The sequence below is a fragment of the Hakea prostrata genome, chromosome 9 (genome assembly GCF_041222555.1).
Source record: "Hakea prostrata isolate BN-2017 chromosome 9, UWA_Hpros_2, whole genome shotgun sequence".
Classification (NCBI taxonomy): domain Eukaryota; kingdom Viridiplantae; phylum Streptophyta; class Magnoliopsida; order Proteales; family Proteaceae; genus Hakea; species Hakea prostrata.
Window position 1 is genome coordinate 14,507,065 of NC_142608.1, and position 25,010 is coordinate 14,532,074.

General features: G+C 36.5%; 2 non-coding genes across 2 annotated transcripts; both read right to left on the reverse strand.

Moving 5' to 3' along the window:
* Nucleotides 1–12,915: 12,915 nt before the first annotated feature.
* Nucleotides 12,916–12,988, reverse strand: TRNAF-GAA (transfer RNA phenylalanine (anticodon GAA)). Its single transcript has one exon. It is a non-coding gene; the product is annotated as a tRNA-Phe (tRNA).
* An 8-nt stretch (nt 12,989–12,996) lies between these two features.
* Nucleotides 12,997–13,067, reverse strand: TRNAG-GCC (transfer RNA glycine (anticodon GCC)). The gene has a single exon. It is a non-coding gene; the product is annotated as a tRNA-Gly (tRNA).
* Between the last annotated feature and the right edge of the window lie 11,943 nt (nt 13,068–25,010).

The following is a 25,010-nucleotide window of genomic DNA, read 5'->3' on the forward strand; positions in this document are numbered from 1 at the left end:
TGTTGCAGCACTTAGAATCTCAAGAACGACAGCTTAGACAGGACATACAATGTCATTATGGTTTGCCACTCTCCTCCAGACCGTTAGCATCATACTCCACTGAAAAAATCCTTCTGGAAACTCATAAGAAAATCCTCAACCAAATTCAACTCAAATGGAAACAAAAATCTCGCATCCAGTGGAACACATGTGGTGACCGCAATACTCGGTTCTTCCATCTGTCTACTTTGAAGTACAGATCTAGGAACCACATCCGTACGCTTACACATTAGGGTCTATGTCTCAATGATCCACATCACATCTCCCACTCCTTCCAGCAGCACTATCAATAGTTATTCACCACAAACCACACAACATGTCCTGACAGTTATTTTTTTCCAGTTAAGGATCAGGTTTCCAGTGCGGATAAATCTTTCTTACTTCAACCTGTTATAGAAGCAACGATTAAAGAGGCTATCTTTGGATCTAAGGGACTTAAATCCCCAGAATCGGATGGTTTTCTAGGTATTTTTTACCAACATTCATGGGAGCATATTTCTGATGAGGTTTGACTTATGGTTAATTAATTCTTCACTAGCACACATCTCCATCCAGAGGTTAACCATACATTCATTACCCTGATCCCGAAAGTTGACACTCCAGATACCGTAGGAGATTTCCGTCCTATCAGTTTGTGTAACACAACATACAAAATTATCTCAAAAATTTTGGTGAACAAGTTGAAACAGATCATGCCACACCTTATTTCCTTCTAGCATAATGGTTTTGTCAAAGGCAGGCATATTTAGGATAATATACTTATTGCACACGAATTGATGCATAAAATCCACTCTCATAAGAAGCGGAAGAAAGGTCTAATGGTAGTCAAGCTGGATATGAGCAAAGCCTATGACCGCCTAGAATGGAATTTTGTCACCTCTGCTTTGAAAAGCTTTGGCTTTCCTCCTAGGTGGATTGAGTGGGTCATGAAGTGCATTGCCTCCACCCAGCTCTCAGTTTTAGTTAATGGGTCTCCCATGCCGCCCTTTACCCCATCACCGGGCCTCAGGCAAGGAGATACCTTATCTTCATATCTCTTTGTGCTCTGTGTGAAAGTTCTGACCTCCCATCTAGAAGTGGCCTTGCAACACAAAAAACTCAGAGTAATACAGCTTTCGCGAGGCGGGGAAAGACTATCACATCTCGCTTTCCTTGATGACTTAATTATGTTTGGTCAGGCTACCAAATTAGAAGCCAGAACCTTCCACCGACTCCTAGAGGAATATTGTCTATATTCAGGTCAACAACTCAACATCCATAAAACACGAGCACACTATAGTCCGAGTATCACCCCAGGCATGAAGCATACATTATCATCTCACTTCCACAGCACACCCACAACGGAGCTTGACATCTATCATGGGGTTCCTCTTATTTCTGGTAAGCTTAAGAAAAAGCACTGCGACTCATTTTTGTTCAGGGTAAATAACAGACTTCAACACTAAAGGGCAAAATACTTCTCTTACGCAGGGAAAAAGAGGCATGCACACACCATCTCCTTGGACTCAATTTGTCGCTCGACTAGAGAAGTTGGCCTCAACCTCAAAAACAATTGTTGTTTTTAACCTCGGTCTTCTAACTCGGAAGGCATGGGAACTCCTTAACCCCACTAACTCTATATGGGGTAGATTGATGAAACATAAGTATTTCAAGCATGTCTCCTTTCTGAATGCTCCCTCCCCCACTTCTACTTCGTGGGACTGGACATCACTGATTAAAGCAAGAGATCTATTACGTCAAGGCCTTTTTCTCCAGATTGGGGATGGTTCCCAAGCAAGTCCCTAGAACCTCAACTGGGTCCCGAATCACCCCCAGGATCTAAGATGCTTTTCGGCAGCTTATCTTCCCCTTAAAGTTGCAGAATTCATTAACTTTGAGACATCTTCCTGACGTAGGGACAAAGTTCTGGATTGTTGGCCCGCCGACATCGCTGCCAACATTCTCAGCTCCCCCTCCCCCTTTACCCCATTGTAGATCGTCTAATCAGGAAACCCACTTCAATAGGCTAGTTCACTGTCAATTCGGCTTACAAGTTGGCAACATCATCTCCTTCTCCCCCTACCCCTTTACCGACCTTTAACTGGATTTAGCTTTGGTATCTCCCCCTCCCACCTAGGATATTTTTTTCTCATGGAAGACTATTCTGGGCAAATTACCTACTACGGAATTGTTGTTTGCAAAATGTTGTATTGTCCCATCCCAATGTAGTTTCTACGGTCACCCTACTTTTTCAGCACAACACATCTTTACTCTATGCCCTTTTACCATCCACCTATGGCACACCATTCACCTCCATCGATGGGATCCTTCACACACTTTCTGCCCCCAACTTCAAGCACTTGTCACCTAGTCCGCTCAATCATCACCTCATAGACAGCAAAACATCCACACCCTTATTGCACTTTGGGCTCTTTGGGGATACTATAATACAGTTACCCACTCACCCCAACCCCCAATGCAACAGGAAGCCATGCAGCACTTACAACAAGCAATAATTGAGTTCTCCCCCCCCCCCCCCCACTACACCCCTTAGCAAAGAACCACTACTTATCAAGTGGGAACCTCCAATACCAGGCTAGGTCAAACTCAACATGGACAGCTCCTCCTATTCGGATCCAAAACGTTCGGGGATTGGCTGTCTAGCACGTGACTCTAATCACCATGTGGTGTTTGCTTTTGGGCAAGGAATAGGCTGTCAGGACTCTCTTATTGCTAAAACACAAGCTATTCGACGTGGACTCAGTCTCGCCCTTGACTTATAGATCTCCCATGTCCACGTGGAAAGTGACAATCAATCGCTTGTACTCTCTCTTACACATCCAACATCCTGTCGAAGCTGGAAAATCTCACACCTACTTATAGATATCCTCAGGGTCGTGACATCCTTCACTAAATGTTCATTTTCATACATCCCCCGTGAAGCGAACTTTGCTCGACGGATTAGCCAAATCAGCGGCCCTCTCTCAAGATTGGTTCGTGTAACACTACTCCCCACTCACCTTTTTGTCTTGGATTCTGCTCTTTGACTCTTTAATGTGTAAGATCCCACATCGTTCAATTAATTAAATAAACTCTTCATTTCCCACCAAAAAAAAAAAAAAAAAAAAAGGATGCTCACGGTAACTCATGCTATGGATTGTAAATTTTTTATTATTTTATTAAAAGTATTATAACTGCATCTCTATCCAAAAAAAATATATTCTTTTTCCAAGCAATTTCTCAAAAAGTCGATTCAACCTAAAAGTTGACTGAATTTTGTGCATATATATATATATATATATATATATATATATATATATATATATATAAATATATATATATATATATATATATATATATATATATATAAAATAAGGATTGAGATCGTTAGGAATTGTGTGTCTTATAAGTCTGTTCTAGACCTCTTCTTCTTCTACCAGTCTCTTGAACTTCTTCAAACCAGACTCATGTTAAGGACTGATAGGAACGAAACCTGGTTTCATACTTTCTAATAGGTCCTGCCAAGGGGAAACCTTTGGACAGCAGAAATACATCAGCTAGCATATGCTATGTGGAGTGTAACACTGTAAGTGGTCCTTCCAGGAAGAGTTTCGACTATTCAGTTACGAAGTCTGTGACTTGGTTGTATTCTTGGTGACGGGACAGGAAGGTTGGTAATTTGGACAGCTGGATCACAAAACCCCTGACCTTCAAAATATTTTGAGGGTTAAAAAAAAAAAAATCACGTGATCAACGGTGAGGAGATTAAACGATTTGTTCGCTCCCGCCCGTGTGTGGCTCTCGCATACGCGCTATGTCACCCACGCACTTATAATGGTATCAGAGCGTGGTTTCATGCATCCATCTTGCATCCGAATATTATGTAAGGAACGTTTTCTCTTAATACCAAATTCTGAAGTTATGGTTCAATTTCTATAGAATGCATCCCCTAGCCCAAAAGGAAAGTCTATTATCTGAACTTCGTAGAGCGAGCTTGGCTATAAGTCTCAGTTCTGATAATTAGATGGAGCCCTGTAGGCTTTGTGTTTTGCGCAAAACGAAATTTACCATACAATACCAGTAATGACCACGAGAAAACCACTCCTTCGATATCTTTGCATTCATATAGTATAACTTTGCATCAGGCCAAGATAAGTAAGTCTTAACTACAAAGGTAGTACTGAGTAGGATATACAACTTTATTGATCACTCGCTGTATCCAGTTTTAATATTCATTGTTCACTATTCACAAGTACTATTCATTTTACTATTCACTTGCCACTAGTAAGTTTACTTTTCTGAATTCTAGTTAATTTTTCTTACTGTCTTTATAAACTTTATATAATGAAAGAAGTAGTAGATAAATTTTCTGTTTATATTCATCTTTTGCATAATTATAATAATTTTTCACAAATAAAAGAAGTATTTTGTAGTTTACTTGAATATTACAAAACAATTGTGAATATTATAGAACTTCCACAACCATATGTTGAACAAGGATTAACTCTTCCTATAGAAATTCGTGAACTTATCTTTGATAAGTTAGCATCTTCTATTAAACCAACCAATACTATCGTACAAAAGGAACAATTAAGAAATAAGTTTAAAAATCAAAGACAAAAATATGTGATATATTTAGCAGTAAAACATTTTGACAAAAAAGAAACAGAATTACCTTGGTATGACCTTATAAATGGAATAAATATAAAAGTCCCACATCAATGGGATTTGATTCTTATACATACGAATTACTCATGTCTGAAACTCTAGAAATAAAAAAACATGAACTTAAAATAGAAATTTTACACCAAAGGAATATTGGTGAACTTGTTTATATAAGAACAAAAATTCAACAAAATTATAACAGAATCCATAATATTATGAATAAAGATCAAGTAGTAATAAGTAAAAAAGATAGAAAACATTTGAATAAAATTGAAAGAAATAATCATAGATTATTTGAACAAATTAGGAATTTTATAAAAATTTATGGAAATATTAAACAATATATGGAGCCTAAACATAATGAATTAAATACAGCAATTTATATTGAAGATAGTGATAATTACGAATTAGAATAATTATGCAAAAACTAGTAGAAACATACACAGTATATATATCTGCTTTACAACATAGTCAAACAAATAACGGAAAGAAAATAGCTTTTTGTAGCTTATTAGAATATTTTAAACATGCAGTAAATATTATTGAACTCCCTGAAGAAACTATTATTCAAGGAATAACTTTACCCAGTGAAATAAGAGAACTTATATTTGATAAATTAGCGTCATCCATAGAATCCATAAATTCAAATTTATTATCACAATTTACACAATTAAAAGAAGACACAAGATCAAAGAGACAAAAATATTGTATACATAGGTTTTCGAATTATTTCAATCAACCTGACGAAGAACTCCATTGGTATAAAAATATAGAAAATATGAAAATGAAACTAGCTATATCTTACGGATATGAACCATTTGATAGAAGTTTAACTTTAATCAAAACAATAAATATAAAAACTCAAGAAATGAAAATAGAAATCCAAAAACAAAAAGATATAAGTGATGAGGTAGTAATATTAAAACAACAAATCAGAAATAGTTATGATAGTATATATAGATTAACTGCTCCAAGATATTTAGGCCCACAAGGCCTTACCCTAGAAGAAAGAGAACTTCTAAAAGAATTTAGACAACAAAATAATGAATTATTTGAAAAAATTGGAATATTATTAAAACAATTTGAACAAATAATTAGAGTAAATGAAGAAAATGACAGCTTATTTGAAAATTATCATAACTCAGGAGAATATTACTAAATGATCAAGAAAATAAAAATATAAAAATGAACTAATAATACTTAGACAAAATCAAGATTACACAAAAAGTGAATTAGAACAAATTATGTTTGTAACAAATCAATTAAAATTACAACAATTACCAACAAGTGAAGATATACATAAACTAATATTTTTCTTTGAACAAGAGCAAAATAGACATATAAAGTATAAAGAAATATTTAATTTATTAAACGAAAGATGTGATAAAGTAAATATTAGATGTGATCAAATAATGGAAAAATTAGAATATTTAGAAAAGATAATTAAACAAATAGGATATTAGACTATGGAAGACAACCTTATATATCAACAAATTTTACAACAAGCCAAAGAATATCACCCGAAACCAGAAGGCTTATCAAAATATGATCCAGGACAACCTACTGATAAAATTCTCCTTAAACAAAATAATGTAATTATACTATTACATTTAAAACTTCTAAATAACATAGAACAATTACACAAAGATTTACTTTTATTACAGGATTTAATACCAAAGAAAACTACAGTAAATGATATATTATTTCACATGGAAAATCTAAATATTAACAAGACAACAGGAATAGAAAGACTCAAACAACCAAAACCCCTAGCTAAATTTTACGTGCAAAAATCATGAGTAAAATGATAAGAAAATTTTAGAAGAAAAAATTTTCTAATAGACAGCTAGTAGGACAGTCCTCCAAAACTTCAGAAAGCCCACAAGAAAATAAAATAACAGAAATTGTAGATATAAATGAAAATATATAAATATTTAGGAATAATGCTTTAAATCTATTAAACCCTAAAACCTTATATAATACAGCAAACTTCCCAAGAGATACCGTATTTATAAGACATAAAAACAAAGAAATTGTAAGTTGTTTAGAAGGACAAACCATCAGATTACCAATGGTGGACAAAGAATTAAAGATATTATTAAAACCAAAGCATATTAAATTAATACACACTGGAATATTTGTAGTTGGAATAAAATCCCTTACTCGAAAACACTTAGGCACTAAAGCCCTGGTAACAATATATGATTCTAGATGGAAAAACACAAATTCAATAATACAATTAATGGAAATAGATATGAACAATAATGTAGGATTAGTATTCTTCACCCCTGATATGTTAATCGATAAAGAAGCTTTTATAAATAATATACAGATAGGAATACAAACTAAAGGATATGAATGATTTACAGGAAACAATCTTATAATTTGTACAGGATTTTTAGGAGCTGGAATACAAAATTCAACCACTAATTATAAAATAAATATAAAAGACATAGTAGAAAGTATGGCTAGTAAAGGAGTAAAAGCTATAACACCCCCTAAAATAGACTCTTTTGAATATGCAGGATTACCATGGAATATTTCTCAAATAGTGCAAAACGATACACAAACGACAATAACTCCATCTGATCACTCAATGTATCAGACTGCTAAAGGAGAGACATTAATAAAATTCACAAATTATACAACCCTAACCCAACCTAAGACAGACACTGATACTGAATCAATTAGTGACTAAACAAAACAAAATGGATATCAAAAGTACCTTAAAAGAAATACACCAATCAATCGATAAACAAATAATATAGCAATAATTACCAAATTAGTAGAAGAACAATGTAAAAAGGATAAGTTAGAACAAGAAAATAAACTAAAGACTATAGAAAACCAGAAAGAACTTGTTATAACACCCGATACAAATACTACCTATGAATCTGACATAGAATTCGAATCAGAAATAACAAATATTATTAATACCGAATATGTTATAGATCCAGAACGTGAGTATATACAAGAAATTATAGATAATATAAATAATGAATATATGGAACCACAAGAATCTAGAGCTAGTGCTTCAAATCAACCTCACAATACTCACATACGAGATACAACAATGAGTACTGAAAATGGATCATCAGGAATGAATATACCTAGACCATCTGCACAACAAAAAGATATATTTTGGTTACCGGGAAATGCCAACAATTTTAATTATAATACACAATGGAAATCTAGAGGACAAAGATACCCTACAGATGAACCGATAATACTCCAGAATCATGAACAAGGAGCTATATTAAATATAACACATCATGATCCACAAAAATGGAATACTGTTATATCTATTTGGAAACAACGAGTTACTAACGATATTTATAAAAATTTTAATGTAGAAAATTTAACAACAGAAGAATTATTTGCTAGATTATAAACATATTTGGGTGACTCAGTTAAAGTGATATGGGAAAAATTTAAACAAGAATATCAACCCACATATCAATATTTAATAAATCTAGGAAATAATCCATTCAATTTCTTAAATTATGTAGGACAATTAGTCACTGGAAAAGACCCAAATCTAGGAAACACTACAGAACAGGCTGATGCCCTAAAAACATTAGAACAAATGTCTTTAACAGATTATCGATATATTAAACAATTTTGTAATGATTACATGTATTATGGAATAAAATCTGGATTATATTTTAATAAAGAAATAAGTGACAAGCTATTTTTAAAATTACCCGGAATATTAGGACAACAAATACTCGAAGCTTGGAATAATTTTTTAAAAACACAAGGCTGAGCATATAACTAAAGCAGATATGCACGGCCTCGGTATAAAAGTACAATTTATAATGGAAACACTCAAAGCTAAATGTGCAAACCAATTAGCACAAAAACAATTAAAGGGAGATAATAGCTATTGCGATATAATGTATGTCCCACAACAATACAATAGAAATATACCCTTCTATAGAAAACAAGCTAAACAAAATAGAAATTACCAAAATTCGAAATACAATACAAATTCCACTAAAGGCCAAAATAGCTATAAGAGTAAACCTCGAAAAACAAATTCAAATTACTCTATCCGAAAATCCACAGTTAGAAAACCATTTTCATCTCAAGATAAACATGTTAGAAGATATGACCCTAGAAGGACATATAAACAACAATTAAAGTGTTATACATGCGGCAATACAGGACATTTTAGTAATAATTGCCCAAATTTACAAAATACATATACTCAGAATGCTTATTTAGTACAAAATACAAATCAAGCGTTATTAAAAATTGACAAAGATGTTTCAGATACAGAAAACATTTATATTATAATTACTATACATGATAGGGAAGATAGTACAAGAAGATCTTGAACAAAAACCAATAGAAGATTATTCCACAACATCAATTTAAACCATATTTATTAAATGCCAAGTTGTTCTCACAATTGGATAAACAACAAAGGCAACCTACAAATAGGATGTCTCTACTGTGGCTTTTGGCCATCTTTACAAAACAGGTATCAATGTAACAAATGTTATAAAGAAACCTGTAAATCTTGCCTTACTGGCAAAACCTCTCCATTTTTACGAACACCCGAATATTTAAATATAACTCTTCTCTCACCTACCTCAACCCAAAATGCACCAGTTATACAGACTCCAACTGCACCTTCTGATCTTCGATTAACACAAATTGAATCAAATAATGCACAACTTCAAACTCGCGTTTCAACCCTCGAATATGATATAGTCACTATTAAATCTGATATTCAAACCATGCACACAACCCTACATACTTTAACATCACAGGTCCAATATATTACGGAATTATTACAATTAAAACAACATTCTCAATCACCGCCTAACGAGCTATATAACACTGAATATTCCACAAACTCTGACCCCGCTTCCTTTCCTACTTTCCAATGTTCACCTCAACCAACTTTACATACTCTTTTGGTCAAAGTCAAACTAACAATTCTTTCCACTAACAAAGAGATGTTTCTTATCGCCCATGTTGACACAGGATGTACAAAAACCTCCTTTCTTCCCATTTTATCTCTGAAAATGATACTCAGCCCATATCTGACCCACAAACCACGATCAGTTATGGTATTGATAATATTCCACATATATATACTCATCAACTCAAACCTTCCACAATTACTTTTCACAACCATTGTAAACAATATTCTCTTTCCTACCCCCTTGACACCGTTTATATCAAAATCGACATGCCCCCTTCTATCGATATGCTTTTAGGCTTAAATTTCCTTTTAAATCACAATGCGGGTCTTCTAATCACCAAAGAGGCCCTTCTTCTCTTTGATGGTTCTACCCTTACACCCACGGTTTCTACCAATGAATATCGCGCGTCACGCCGTCGCATCACCCAATCAGAGTCCGCAACTTCGCGTGGTGGTATCATTAAGCTAACTTCCAAAACTCAAAAACAAAACCCATTAACATTTCTTCAAATACATGCGCCTGTACACGGAATCAATGTGGATTACCTCCACTTCAATTACAATATAATGAGCATACTGCAGAAACTTCTGAAAAAGGAACAATGAATGACTTCTGCATAATAGAACCTGAACATTTTGAACATCTGATTACAGGAAAATCTTTATACTATAGTCTTGACTCAAACAATGAAATCCAACAGATAATTAGAAATTTAGAAAAACTAGAAATCATAGCAAATGACAATCCACTTAAACATTGGAATGTTACAAAACCAATTTGTAACTTAGAAATAATTAATCCTGAAATGCGAATAGATACAGGACAAGCGAAATATACACCTAAAGATAATGAAGAATTTCTATTACACATGAAAGAATTATTAGAATATAAATTGATACAAAAATCAAATTCTAGACACTCTAGTGCAGCCTTCGTTGTAAATAATCATGCTAAACAAATTAGAGGAAAAACTAGAATGGTAATAAATTATAAAAGATTAAATGATAATACACATGAAGATTCTTACAAAATACCTGAAAGAGATTATTTGCTAAGTTATATACAAGATTGTACAATATTTAGCAAATTTGATTGTAAATCAGGTTTCCACCAAATAAAAATGCATAAAGACTCGATAGATTGGACAGCCGGATCACAAAAGCCTTGACCTTCAAAATATCTTGAGGGTTAAAAAAAAAAAATCACGTGATCAACGGTGAGGAGATTAAACGATTTGTTTGCTCCCGCCCATGTGTGGCTCTCGCATACGCGCTATGTCACCCACGCACTTAAATATATATATATATATATATATATTAAGATTTATTAAGAGTAAATATGTCCTTTTATATTTAAGATTAACGATGCCAGATATAGGGGATGTTTGTAATAGAATAAATTTCAAGGATATAATTATATATAATTATTTGCAAATACAACGGGTGTAAATATAATTTGCTCTATTATATTACTTGTTATTTACATAATTGTGTAATTATATAAAACTGAATAATGTGAAAGTCCCATCTTCCAAGGTGACTAAAGTGGCATTCGTCTATTTAGTTCTCATTTATTCCTTCATTCTTTTAGGGTCTATTTGGTTACTTGATGAATTTGAATTGAGGATCGTGTGGACGGTGGTCAGAAGCTAAAAAAACTGATACCAAATTAGAATTTCATTTGAGAGAGAGTTCTTCCACATTCCAATTCGTGAGTAGGAGATGTATATTAATACTATTTGAATTACAATTCAAAGACTTATCATTTACACTTGAATCTGGACATTTCAAAAATGTATAGATTTCAAATTTATGGAGTCATGATTTCAAATTTATAGATAATATTGCATGCATAGCTCAAATGAAGTCTTTAGTCCATAAGCTACATATGGACTATGAACAACCAAGAAGGCTCAACCAACCGGACTAGCTACAGACTCATTTGGCTAACATAGTTCAAGTCGACAACTGAACAAAACAATGTGAGAGAAGTGAATGAGAAGCACAACAATTTCACACTTGCAGATCCCAAGTATTTTGAAAGTTTCTCAAGAAAATCTCACACAATGGGAGCTGCATATTTCAAATATACTAAATGAATGTAAATCAAAGTATTTTACCTATGCCACCAGCAAGAAGGGACTCATGGAAAACTGATGCATCTACAACAATGCCTATACCGTCACTTGGTGGTAAGATAAACCCTAAGAGCATAAGCACAAGACCAATAGAGAATCCAGCCAAGGGTCCAGCAGCAGCAAGCTTAAGCAAATGTGAGATCAAACTTGAAAGATCGAAACTCTAGACACCACGCCCAGAACAACCTATGAAATCAACAAAGATCAAAGAACAACAACTAACATTGTTCAGGGAGGAGCTGAACACCATTATTTGCATGATGTTAGATCTGAAAGGATAGTTTTAACCCATTAGGAATTCTAACCATGTTGCTTCCTCTATAAACTTTAATGGAGTTTCCATCTTTTGAAGTTGCCTTAAGACTATTAAAGGAGTGCAAAACATCCCCTAAAAAGGTCCAGCTAGATCTAGAGCAGACACACCGGTGATAACCCTCATTTTGTCAAGATGAAATAGAGAAAGTGAGAAACAAAAACAGAAGGTGACAAACATAAAAAAGAACCAAACCCTAACCGTAAGAGATTTTTAGGGGAAACGAGGGAGATTTGAGAAAACTTTGGCGGCACCTTTGCAACGCTTAGGCCAGAGGTACTGTGGGAGGTGGACTTAGAAGACGCCGGAGCAGCTTGTCAGCTGCAGAGGGAGAGGCAAAACAGGGGAGGCATATCGCAACATCTGCTCTTGGACTCAGTTGGACGACATCAAGGGATTTTGAAGCTGATAGGATCGGCCGACAAGTGAATTCCCAAAAAAATCAACAAAGATCGAAGAACAACTAACAATGTTCACATAACATTGTTGGGATCTACTGAGAAGAGGTATTCCCTCTACCCAAAAAAAAAAGAAAAGAGAAGAGGTATTCCAAGCCTTCCATATGAAACATAAGAAGATTCTTATTCTGTGAATCCCATTGTAGTGATTGACAGAGATTAACAAACCGGGGGAATTGGCTACTTTAAAAATTCAGCACATTGTAGGGACCCCCGCAGCAAGGATATGTTTGGACCCATCACACCCCATGCAAGGATGCACGGTAGTTTCTGGAATGGTAAAATATTTTGACGAATTTCTCGCAATTTAGCCAAAAAACGAGACTAATCATGTCGCCAAAATATCGTAGGAAAGATGTCGAACCTATAAAAAATTGGCAACAAAAATGCGGTGAGCGTGGATCGAACACGCGACCTTCAGATCTTCAGTCTGACGCTCTCCCAACTGAGCTATCCCCGCATAAATATTGCACCAGCCGGGAATCGAACCCGGGTCTGTACCGTGGCAGGGTACTATTCTACCACTAGACCACTGGTGCTTGTTGTTTCAAAGTCCATAGAAACCTAAATATAAAACTTTTAATAGTGCCTTTCATTTGTGCTGATGGTTTTCATTTTATTGGAGAAAGTTTACTCTATTTGCATTTGGTTGAAGTAAAAAGCTGTAATAGGAAATCTTCTTAAAATATGACTATATGATCCACTTAATTTGTTACTAAAATTACGTTGGCACTCCAAAATGTAGGGTTTAAAACATTAACACCTCACTTTATATTTGCCAATGATGGGTTAGTCAAGCAGTTAAAGAAACGTCCTCCCACGGGGAGGTCTTGGGTTCGCACCCACTCGGCGGTGTAAATTAGTAATTTAATTCCCACCCCACAGTAACAAACTACATTTCCAACAAAAAAAAAATAAACATCATTATTTGCATGATGGTAGATTTGAAAGGATAGTTGCATGATGTTTGCTCTCAATACTCTATTGCTCTGATACCACGTGTTGGCGCAGCAAGGTGATGGTATAACCACTCACAAACAGTTATATATAATTCTCACAAGAAAGCGGATTACACACACTACAAAAACACTTTTCTAATTTAAAAAAAGGAAAGCGCTACAGCACTTCTCTCTTTCTCGCTCTTCAAATCTCCTTCTTTCTCTCTCTCTTATCTCTTCCTCTCATACACTTTCTGCTCACGTGTATTAGCAAAAGGTGTTTCTACACCTGCTTCTTCTCTTACTCACCTTCCACTAGCTCTCTTTCTTCTTCTTCTAATTTTTCATATCTTACATACCACACCAGTACCCATATTTATACAAATGGTTAACCGACTATTCGGTTTTGCTTTGAACCGATTCTGAAACCGCCTCTCTCTTTCTTTAAACTTCTACCGACTTCATCTTCAGCCGCCTCTGCATCTTCTACAAGCTTCTACATCCTTTCCTGAATTTGCCAACCTGCCCAAGTCGGTGTTTGACATCAACAGGCTTGCCCATGTGGATCTTCAAAGTCCAACCACTCAGAAACAATTTAGAATGACCATCAACAACAGATTGATTGTAGGACCTGGGCAAACTTGTTCAAGAGGGGAAATGTTAGGGAAGGGTCAACTTCATTAGTCTTTTTCAATCCTACAATTGAAGATTGGGAGTACATAGCAGATTGCTTAGATTATGAAGTCAACGAAGAGGAGAAACGTTGGCATTCAGCTCTGGTGGAATATGTTTTTGGTGCAAAACCATCTTATACCCGCATGCAGAACCATGTTCAAACCAATTGGAAACACACCAAAGGTGCAACAGTACATGCGTTTGACAATGGGATGTTTGTTTTCGAGTTTAAGGAGACATCCAATGTGATCAAATTCTCTCGGAAGGGCCATGGATCTTCGGATCTAAACCAACGATTCTGAGACCCTAGTTGGCGGCCACTTCAATGGAGAAGTGTGAAGAAACCAAGCTTCATGTATGGATTTGTATCTATGGATTAAACCAAAAATCTATGGGGACTGAAAATGCTCAGACGTATTGCCAGCACGTTGGGTGCTCCTATTTGTGCTTATTAGTGCACCACGAAGCGAGAAAGACTATCCTTTGTCAGATTCTATGTATCTGTGAAGGCAACCAGAGGTTTACCAATTCACACTATAGTGTGCCTGAAGGATGGCGGTAAACACATGCATTTGATAGTGAATGAATAGGTACCAGATCTCTGTACCAAATGCAACATCTTTGGACACACTGAAGAATCTTGCCCTCAAAACCAACCTTTTGGCAGTGGTTGAGAGCCAATTGAAAGCCATGCATATTGCTAAACAATGGATCAAACTAAAATGCAACTGGGTAGCCGTCAAAACCCACTAACAGAGGAAAGTGAAGGGAAGAAAAATGGATGTCACCGCCGCAGAAGGGACTCCCAATAGAGATCCACTAGGGCACAACTCTTCCTGGGGCATAAGTGGCAACCCACCAAACACCACACCAGAGTAAAACTCTCCTATTGAAGTAGAGATTGATTCAAACATTTCTTTCATGCAGGTGAAAATCCACAACTCCGACGTGAACTCAATCATCATGGCATCTCAGAGAACTGCACTCACACAAGCGACAGCGAGGCACTCACGTCTCTCCATCCGAAAACTAACAGAAAGTTTTGATGCTCATGCAAGTCGACCCCTCTTCAAATGGGCTTGACCCACTTCATCTGGGAAACAGATTCAAGGTGTTTGCTAGTGATCGAGGTCTATGAGGATGATGAAAACAGAGAGAATCTTGATCCCAAGCACACCTCTCACCATGAAGATGACTCGAGTATGGGTAGAGATGACCCAACACATCGTCTCCACCAACCCAATAAATCCCAATAATGAAAGTTGGAGCATGTGTTGTTCCCAGATCTTGATTCATGAACGGTAATGGTGATTAACTTATTCGATTTATTAGATTGAAACAAGAAAATAAACAATTTATAAACCCTATCCTAACAAGCCAATCTGTGATCGAATTTATCTCATGCCCTAAATCTATATGGACCGAAACATGCAAGGGTTAAGCAAAATTGAGAGAGAGAGATGATTACGGAGTTCGGCAATATTGCCTACTCTCCGGATTCAAGTTTGAATCCAACTGCACTTAATCAGGGATGTTTACAGAGAAGGAGAAGAAGGGAAGAGTTTGTGATAACACCTGGTACAGGTGACAATAAGCCCCAATAATACCATCGAGTGTTCGTCTTCTTCCTCTGATCAAAAGCCCTAAACAATCTTCATCAAGATCCTTTGGAAATCAAAGTTGCAGATGCTCGAAGATGGCTGCCATGGAATCCTTCAAGAGAGCTCCAAGAACCCGTAGAACAGAACCTCAAAATCAGAAAAAATCGAATTGCATAATAGCCCATGAACCAACCCAAGCCTCATCAAATACAAAGGCTATGAACCGTATGAACCCAACTAGTTCAGTACATGACTTAAAAAAGACAATTACCAGATTACCCCCCAACAATCTCCCCCTTAATCTGTATATCCAAAAATGACTATAGTGAGCTGGATTACAACCATCATCATCCAAGTGTACCTGCACACACAAAACAAAAGAGATCACAGTACAAAGCAAATAATAAATATACAAAATACCTAGACATGCACTAACTATGCAACACTAAGGACTCCATGCAGATACACCATGCAACAAACTGCACTAGGTAGAGAAACCCTAATCAATGACTCATGATTCACAACTCACTCATATAACTATGAAGAGCACACATGCACACACCAGGCATATATCTCATAACTGAGACAAACAAAGTAAGAGTTATAAAAAATTTGGGCAGCATCTCCCCTAAAACTGCAACAAATGCAAACCTGATAAACAAACACAAGACATACCTGAACATCACCACACCATAGATAAATGAAAAAAAGTATACAATCTCTTCAAAAGATAATAACCCACCACATAGACTTACTCATGCCAACCAAAGCATAATAAATATATGAATTAAAACAAGTAAGACTTTAAACAAGAGACTAGTATAAACTTCAAGAAATCCATGGTGATATCCAAAACCAACCTAGATTAACAGAACCTCACAAACATCAACAGATGAACAACATGGATCCTGACATAATTGTCAATGCCAACACAGCCCATGAATCTACAAATGCTTACAATATAAGCCAAGTCAAGTCTAAAACATATCACATGATACATAAGAGAACTTAACAACTAGAGAAGAGAGATTTGAACAATTCAAAAATAAAACATAACAAATAAGCATAAATCTCTCCCCCTCAACCAGTAGATCCCAAAACTTAGGAAATTCCTAACAAATCCATGTATTTTCATTTCAAATTCTGATTTTAAAACCTTCCCCAAGGAATACAATCATGCAATCAATATGTAAACCACATAGATGCAGATATAAGACATAGAAAATGAAATGAGAAACTAGAGGCAACTGTCAACCTAAAATGCAAATACAATGCAAAAAACTCAACCATCAAGTCTTATATATCAATGCCAAGGGTATTCAAATGAAATCACAACAGGATTCATTAACAAGTCATATTTTCAAATTCAATTGTTAAAATGCCTAAAGAAGTTGCAAATCATTCTTTCTTCCACACTAAAGTAAAGAAAGACAACAAGTATCCAATTACCCATTAAAATAATAAAGAGAGTAACTCAAGATAGCAAACATTCTAATAGCCTTACATTTAACCAACAAGAAGAAAATATTCTAAACAAACCCAAATAAGGCAATACCACTCCTAATCCATCACTGGCTTACTACCACTACTCAAACCAGGACCTCTTCACCCACTCACCACACATGACGGGCACAAGTCACAACTAGACAAATCCAAGTCACCTAGAGTAGAAACCAAACCAGAGATAAAAGAAGTAAACTCACTAAGACTTAACAACTCTGACCTACAAGACCAGACTCAATGACCACATAAAAAATCTAACTGCAAACAAGATATAATCTAACCAATAAAACTGGTACAAGTCATCTTACCAGACAACTCCATAAATCTGACAATAAATACTCCCAAATCAAAATCATACAAGCTGACAGATCATATCCCATGAATATCATGTGAACCCCAACAACCTGAGAGGACACACCCTCTTGACAACACCTATGTCAAGACCAGCACTAATGCTGAACTGGAGAACAAACCTCTCCCCCTGGAGACCAAACTCTCCAAACACTTGACAACTCCTGTCAAAACCAGCACTAATAAGGCTTAACATGGAGATTATATCTCTCCAAACACCAGGGATACATCTAATGCTATACCAAGTGAAATAGGAATCCTCATGTGTAATCAACTGTACTAAACAGTCTCAACACCACCTATTACCACTCTAGCATTACAAAACTCAGTCAGACATGTATACCAATGCAAATAAAAGCATCCATGAGAGTACAAAACAACAACAAATACTTAACATGCCAACACTATCATAATTGGTCAAGAATTCTCACACAACAAGGCATATCTTAACCAATAGAAAAACAGGCATAAAACATGTTGTCTCAGATTTATGAAAATAAACAGCTTCCTTACACAAGCATATCACCTTAAAGATAAATAGACCACCTCCTTTTAACAAAGAAACAAAATAGGATAAACCAAAGTGTGCACCCAATGGAAACCCAAACAACCAGGTCTTAAAACAAGGTCTATGCTAACACAGAAAACACCTAGGTCATCAAAGGACCTCAAACATATTTAATTCACCAGAATTAGGTATATTATTATTAGATGTCTCATCTTCTTGTAGTTTCCTCTTATATGCAAAACAATTTTTCTTAAAGTGTCCTACTTTCTTGCAATAAAAGCATCTCTTGAGGTTTGCATCAGACTTGTTGTTCCCATTATTATTCTTGTTGTTATTTTCATGATTTTCATATACTTTACCCTTTCTCTTGGGTCTCCCTTGTTTGTAAGAGCCCTTGCCCTTAACAAACAAATTGTCCCCACTCCCTGAAGTATTTCCAGAAGTCAGCAACTTTGACTCCCTATTCCTTAAAGCATCAATCAATTGTTCTAGGGAAATGTTTTGACAAGCATACTTAATTGAGTTCTTAACAACAAGATAATCATTATGAAGTGAATTCAATAGGATAATAGACAAGTCTTGATTTTCCAATTTAGTCTTCTCCCCTGTGTTGGCTAAGTCTTGAATCAACTTCTTAAACATATCTAGGTTCTTGTCAAGGCTGATTGTAGGGTCCATCTTAAACCCATACAATCTCCCTTTCAGATAAATCTTATTACCTAGATTCTTTTTCTGATAGATTTGTTCAAGCTTGTTCCAAACTTTAATAGGGTATTGTCTTCATCATCAAGACACCTGATAACCCCATCTGTGATGTTCCAAAGCATGCAACCAATTGTATTCTCCATCACTTCAGTCCTCAAGACTGGGTCAATGCTTTCAAAGAAAGCAACTGGGTCATCTATGGATCTTAGGAGCTTCTGCTGAGCCATTGAAGCTCGAACCTTTCTCTTCCAAATCCCAAAGTCCCCTGTCCCATCAAACTTCTCAATATATACCCTGAAACCCCCCATAGGAGTATCCAAACCTAGGTAACTAGGATTTCCCCCTAGACCTACTACTCTACTCGAGCCTGTGGTAAACCCACTGACCACACTGGGAGGAGTGTCCTCCCCTGGTAGACTAAACCCCTTGCCTAGCTCCACTTTGAAGCCGGTACCATACAAAAATCAGTATATACAAGAATAAAAATTCACAATACTGATATACAATTCTGAAAAATAGAAGATTATCTTAACAAAAGATTAAATAATCAGATATTAATTAACCACAGAATCATAACCTAACTTTATACAAATGTAGCAGCCTATATTAACAAATTGTTAACACAGCAGATCAATACAGACCAAGTATTGTATCAAATATTAACAAAAGAAACAGGACATCAGCTAGTATAATCAGAAATCAAGAGATTAATGTGATCAATTAAGCAATAATCATCTTGGAACCAACATACTCATACTAGATTATCATTCCATCAATTTTAATCAGATCATACAAAGAGCCAAAAGCATATATGAACATGTAATCAAGGTTACAACATAGAACCGAAGCCTTATGGACATATATTCAGATTATGGGAAAGCATATATGAATATAAACATATCAGACTATGAGAACCGAATCTATAAGACATATATCAGAGGGCAGCGAAAGCATATATAAAAAATCAGATTATAAAATTGAACGATAGCCTACACCCATATGAGTATACCCATCAAATTAGCATGTACCAATTATACAATAACTAACTTGAAACCCTAGAGGCACCAATCACAAGAAAAAGAAACCAAAACACAGGTTGTCTCAGGCTAACAGGGTAACCGAGCTCTGATGCCACTTTGTTGTTTCCTGATCTTGATTCATGAACGGTAATGGTGATTAACTTATTCGATTCATTAGATTGAAACAAGAAAATAAACAATTTATAAACCCTATCCTAACAAGCCAATCTGAGATCGAATTTATCTCATGCCCTAAATCTATATGGACCGAAACATGCAAGGGTTAAGCAAAATTGAGAGAGAGAGAGAGAGAGAGAGAGAGAGAGAGAGAGAGAGAGAGAGAGAGAGAGAGAGAGAGAGAGAGAGAGAGAGAGAGATGATTATGGAGTTCAGCAATATTGCCTACTCTCCGGGATTCAAGTTTGAATCCAACTGCACTTAATCAGGGATGTTTACAGAGAAGGAGAAGAAGGGAAGAGTTCGTGATAACACCTGGTACAGGTGACAATAAGCCCCAATAATACCATCGAGTGTTCGTCTTCTTCCTCTGATCAAAAGCCCTAAACAATCTTCATCAAGATCCTTTGGAAATCAAAGTTGCAGATGCTCGAAGATGGCTGCCATGGAATCCTTCAAGAGAGCTCCAAGAACCCGTAGAACAGAACCTCAAAATCAGAAAAAATCGAATTGCATAATAGCCCATGAACCAACCCAAGCCTCATCAAATACAAAGGCTATGAACCGTATGAACCCAACCGGTTCAGTACATGACTTAAAAAAGACAATTACCAGATTACCCCCCAACAGCATGGAATGTCAGGGGGATCGCAGCTTCTGGTAAAAGAAGAGTTGTTGTAGAATGGGCTATTTCTCATCACTTTTAGTGTTTAGTTTAATTGAAACTAAAATTAGAGCACACAACTTTAATTCATGTGGGCGCATGTTTGGGGATAGATGGAAAATTATTTCCAACCACAGTGAGCATCACAATGGACATGTATGGGTTTTATGGGATGATTCCTTGGTTCACGTTGAAGCTCTTACCGTCCATTAGATGGTTCATACCAAAATAACGTCTAAATAGGAGGACCTTAGTTATCTGGCCACTCTCATCTATGGCGATAATTCTGCAGATTTTTCTGAATAATTATGGAGCTCCTTGAGACAGATAACCCCCACATCTGAACCATGGATAGCTCTTGGTAACTTCAAAGCTTATAGGCACTTTAAGGGACAAGCAAGGGGTGCAATTCTCTCTTTCCATGAGACCCAACCTCTATGGCGGTGTATGTTTGCAACCTGCAAGAGATTAGATGGACATGATATTAATCTACCACTTGGAGTAATAAACAAGTTGGGCCTAATAGAATTGATTCGAAACTTGATCAAGTGATCGGCAACCCAACATGCCTTCATCTCTTCCTGTATTCATCTATCTGCTTCTCTAATCTAGGTATCTCCAGTCACTCCCCTATGATTATAGACACTAAGTCTCTCCACAACCCCCATGGGAAATATTTTTCTGTTTTTTAGCCATTAGGCAACACATCCAAACTTTCTTCCGCTGATCGAGGAAGCTTGGAGTCGACCCCAACAAGGCTCTGCAATCTGCACCTTCTTGCTAAAATGTAAAGAATTGAAGAATCGACTCACATCTTGGAGTCGTCGAACGTTTTCCAACCTAGACCAACAAATTTTATTCCATCAAGAAGAGGTTAAGAAAATACAAGACCACATTGCCTTTAGTTATTCTAAGATGGATGTCATTAGAGAAAAATAGATCTCTATATTTTGCAAGGGAGTCTAAGCAAAAATCGAGGGGCAGATGGCTCAGGGAATGAGACAACAAACATAGGCTTTTTTTATAGAGCCATTCAGAATCGTCAGCACAGAAACTCTATAACTTCCATAGTTAATGGTTATGGTAACCTTTTAACTAATCCTAACCTAATTTGTATAGAAGTTGGTAGATACTTTGAATCTGTGAATGCAGACTCCCCCCTTGGTCTGTGATGATTTACAACTGGCAATTGATAGATCACTTACTGTGAAATTCTCTAGAATCCTAACTCGAGGCAAGTTTTCACAACCCTTTAAACCACTGTATGAACAATAATAATTCGAAAGTGATAATCTATTCAGCTACCTTCTCTTGTGCTCCTTACCTTTTTATAGTCTAGAAGATGAGACTTAACCCTAATTGGTCTATCCGACTCACCCCCCCCCCACCACGTGTTGGTGGCCCTCTTGCTTCCTTCCTTTTTTCCCTTTTTTAGGCTGCCTTGACTTGGTGGCCACGGTTCCTCGCCGTGGTCTATCCGAATCAAGGCTGTGGGTTCGAAAATTGAACCTATGGACACATGAGATAGGAGATGACCCAACCACCATAAATGATTTTGGAAGGAGAGAGAAAGCCAACCTGATGGCTTAGGAATGTGGATTGGGCATGCACGAAAACCGAGGTTAGAAGACCCTAATGCCCAGGTAAATGTTACCATTGAGTCAAGCATGTTTAGGGAGTCTCTCGATCAAAGTCTGATGTAAACCGCATTCAAATGAAGAAGTTGTAGGGGGGTCTCCAAAAGGTTGTTGGTCTAGTTGACTGACCACCCCCTACCCAAAAAAAGGCATCTTAGGGAATTCGAGTCTTGAAATGCTATTTTTGCCTCTTACACAAATATTTTATGTTCTTGGAGGCTGAGAGTTTAGAAGAGGAGAAAAGATTGGGGATTTGTGGAGTTTTTGCAAGATTGGTGGTGCCGAACCGCGAAGCACGAATCACAAGAATAATTATATGTTGAGATAAGGAAACCTTTAAAACCCTCTTTGCAACTTTTCTTTTGAGATATTTAAGATGATTCTTAGCATTGATGGTGGTGGTTGTGGTAGTTGGTTGAAATTGAATGTTGTTTTATGTTTCCCATCATGTCTCCCAACCCCATTGAGTGGTGATTTGTGTTATCTCACCCAATTATGTTCAAATTGTTATCTCAGAGATGCCTACGAGCAACCTTCTGTTAACCAATTTGGGGGTTTGGGATTTGGACTTCGTTAGGCGCTTTGAGGCTTTTTTGGGGCATAAACATTGTTCCATTGAAGCCCCAACCCCCGCCCCCCAAACCTTGGAGTTTTGAAATGAGCAAGAGAAGATCCAAACTATTCATAGCCTAGGGGGTGATCGACCGGTCTTGGTAGGCTCAACGAATCAAGTGACTTTGATTGGAGTCCGATCTTTGTCCAATTTAGTTCCAAATTGTAATTCAAATGTTCTACATGATTTTCTAGGCCTTGGGTGATCATTTGGCTTATAAATTACTCACATTTTGGTTTCTTGGAGATTACTAATGCCATGATAGGTGAGGGAGACAATTCTACATATTAAATTGTGTTCTATCTCATTATTATCGTGCTTCTTGAGTGATTGTGCAACTTTGTTGTAGGGCATGCATGTGTGGGCAGTAATATGAATTTATGTTATACTTGTTATTCATGTTATTTACTTTTATTACAATTATGATGATGATATGATGGGAATGGGAGGATAATGCATCCATATATTTTCTACCTAGTACCGCGCATTTCATATAAATTCTACACGTGCATTTGCTCTGGGTGTCTAAATGCATGGTTAAAAAACCATATCGTCCCATCCCCTTTTGGAAGGGGTATTGAAGCTGCGTGAGCGGTTGGGTTGTGGTCTCTCAATAGCCTATTGCAGTAGTTGAGGGGACACAAACAAACCGCACATCATTCATGTTAGAGTTGCATATAATAAGGGGCTCATGGGCTCTCAATAGCCTATTGTAGTAGGTAAGGGAACAAGAGGTAGCTTACCTATTATATGTGGATGATTATAAGTGTGAAATCCCCCGGATTTCTACCCCTTTAACCCGTGGCTTCGAAATCGAGAAAAATCGGGCCTCGAGTTGACGACAAATGTGGGCCATTCAAGTGGAGCCTAAAGGGTTGGAAATGGAACCAATGTTGGTGGATGACCCTTGAGATGACTCAAGAACTCTCCTAAAGTTTAAGTGAAGAAAAAGATTAATCTCGATGGTGTAAAAAGGGTGATTTTGGAATGTCCGTAGATCAGCGATGGAGAATCCGATTGATGCAAATAAGGTATCAAATCGAAGATCGTCGAAAGACCTTTTCAACAAGCCAAAAATCACCAAAATCGAAGTCCATTTCAGGGGTCAACTTGGGGCCGGTTGAACAGCCGGTCGACCGCCCCAACCCCCCACCCATTTTCCAGCTTCGGGGCAGAATCGGGTTTTTCATGTTTAAAACTCTATTTTGAGTTTCTAACCTCTCATACTCACATTTTAGAAGGCTAGTACAAAGCTGAGGCTAAAGGAGGAAGAGAAACCAAGGGAAAGGAAGGTTTCTAACCTTTCGGAAGTGTGCCGGCACTCGAATCATTGCGGAAACGTTAGGAAAGGTAAGAATCATCAAACCCTCTTCTTTGGGCTTTGTTTTAGGAGTAGTTCTTCGCTATAAATGTTGGATTTGAGTAGTTGAAACATGATAGGTGTTTTGAATGCTTGCAAATAGTTTCATTTATGTTTCCCTTTTGTTTGTGCGAATCGTTGCAAACGATTTTGCATTTTGGCTCTCAAACCCAGCCAAGAGCACTTGCGAGAGCCAAAATTTGGGGCTTTTTGATTGAGATGGAATTAGATCAAATTGAAGGTATACTTAGGACCCTATTGCTGCCAATTAGACATTCCAAAGTTTCGTTTCGATTCGACTTTGAATCGATGGTGAAATTTGATTTTCCCTGAAACTAGGTTGAGAAATGTGGGTTCGAAACTAGTTGGCAGATTAGGCTTTTGTTGGGTGATATTTGAAACCTTATTAAAACCCAATTGACTTCTAATTTATATCTAATGATCTTCTTACATGATTAGGTTTATTTTTATTATAATCACGAACTCGTAAGTGTGACTTTGTGGAACTTTAGAGAGCTTATGCTAACTAAAAAGGTGAGGAATATACTCAACCTTATCTTGCATGTTTAATTATGTAATTAAATTTCATTATTGATATATTGCCTTGCTTTAATATTTATTATCTTGTGATTATGTGTGCGACTTTGCACAAATGAAAGGTAAGCAAGTATCTTTGCTTCTATTTTCAATATTTTTTGAAAACAATATGAGAATGTATGAGATGGATGAGA